The 579-nt window shown below is 34.9% G+C and overlaps 1 pseudogene; it reads left to right on the top strand.

The window, feature by feature from the left end:
- The window catches only part of LOC109346998, a 12,123-nt pseudogene that overhangs the window by 1,994 nt on the left and 9,550 nt on the right, over positions 1-579 (top strand).

Here is a 579-nt window from a genome sequence, read left to right as displayed (position 1 = left end):
TAGTTCGAGAGGTCGCGTAGCCGAAAATCTGTTAGGTATCAGTGGTTACAATACACCTAGAAGGGGAGTTGAATAGGTGTCGCGGTTAAAATAGCCGCTTTTCGAAACTCAACAATTTATGCTGAATCACTCCTAATTAATCGATTATAGGATGAAGATAATCGATTAACTGAACAATCTTAATCGATTAACAGAAACAGAATAATCGATTAACGAAACAGTTTTAATCGATTAAACAGAAATAGTAAGCTATTACAAAAAACGATTAATTGCATAACAGTTAACCGATAATGGAACGAATACAGAGCTTACAGATTGTTTATCAGAATAGCATCCAATACAACAAATGAACAGAATGTATCAATTGAATTCAATATATCAATTAATCGATTGAAAAACAGTAAAGAGAGAGAGAGAAAAATCCTGCAACGCGAATTTTTATCCTGGTTCGTTTGCTGTCCACTGCAAACTACATCCAGGCCTCCCGGCTGACTTGGGAGATTTCCTTCACTATAATCGAATCAATGTAATTACATGCACATTATCCAATTACAACACTTAGCAAATGACAAGAAATCA

This window comes from Lupinus angustifolius, chromosome LG05, assembly GCF_001865875.1.
Source record: "Lupinus angustifolius cultivar Tanjil chromosome LG05, LupAngTanjil_v1.0, whole genome shotgun sequence".
NCBI lineage: Eukaryota > Viridiplantae > Streptophyta > Magnoliopsida > Fabales > Fabaceae > Lupinus > Lupinus angustifolius.
Note: the sequence above shows the minus strand (reverse complement) of the source record. Positions and strands in the feature narration are given on the sequence as shown.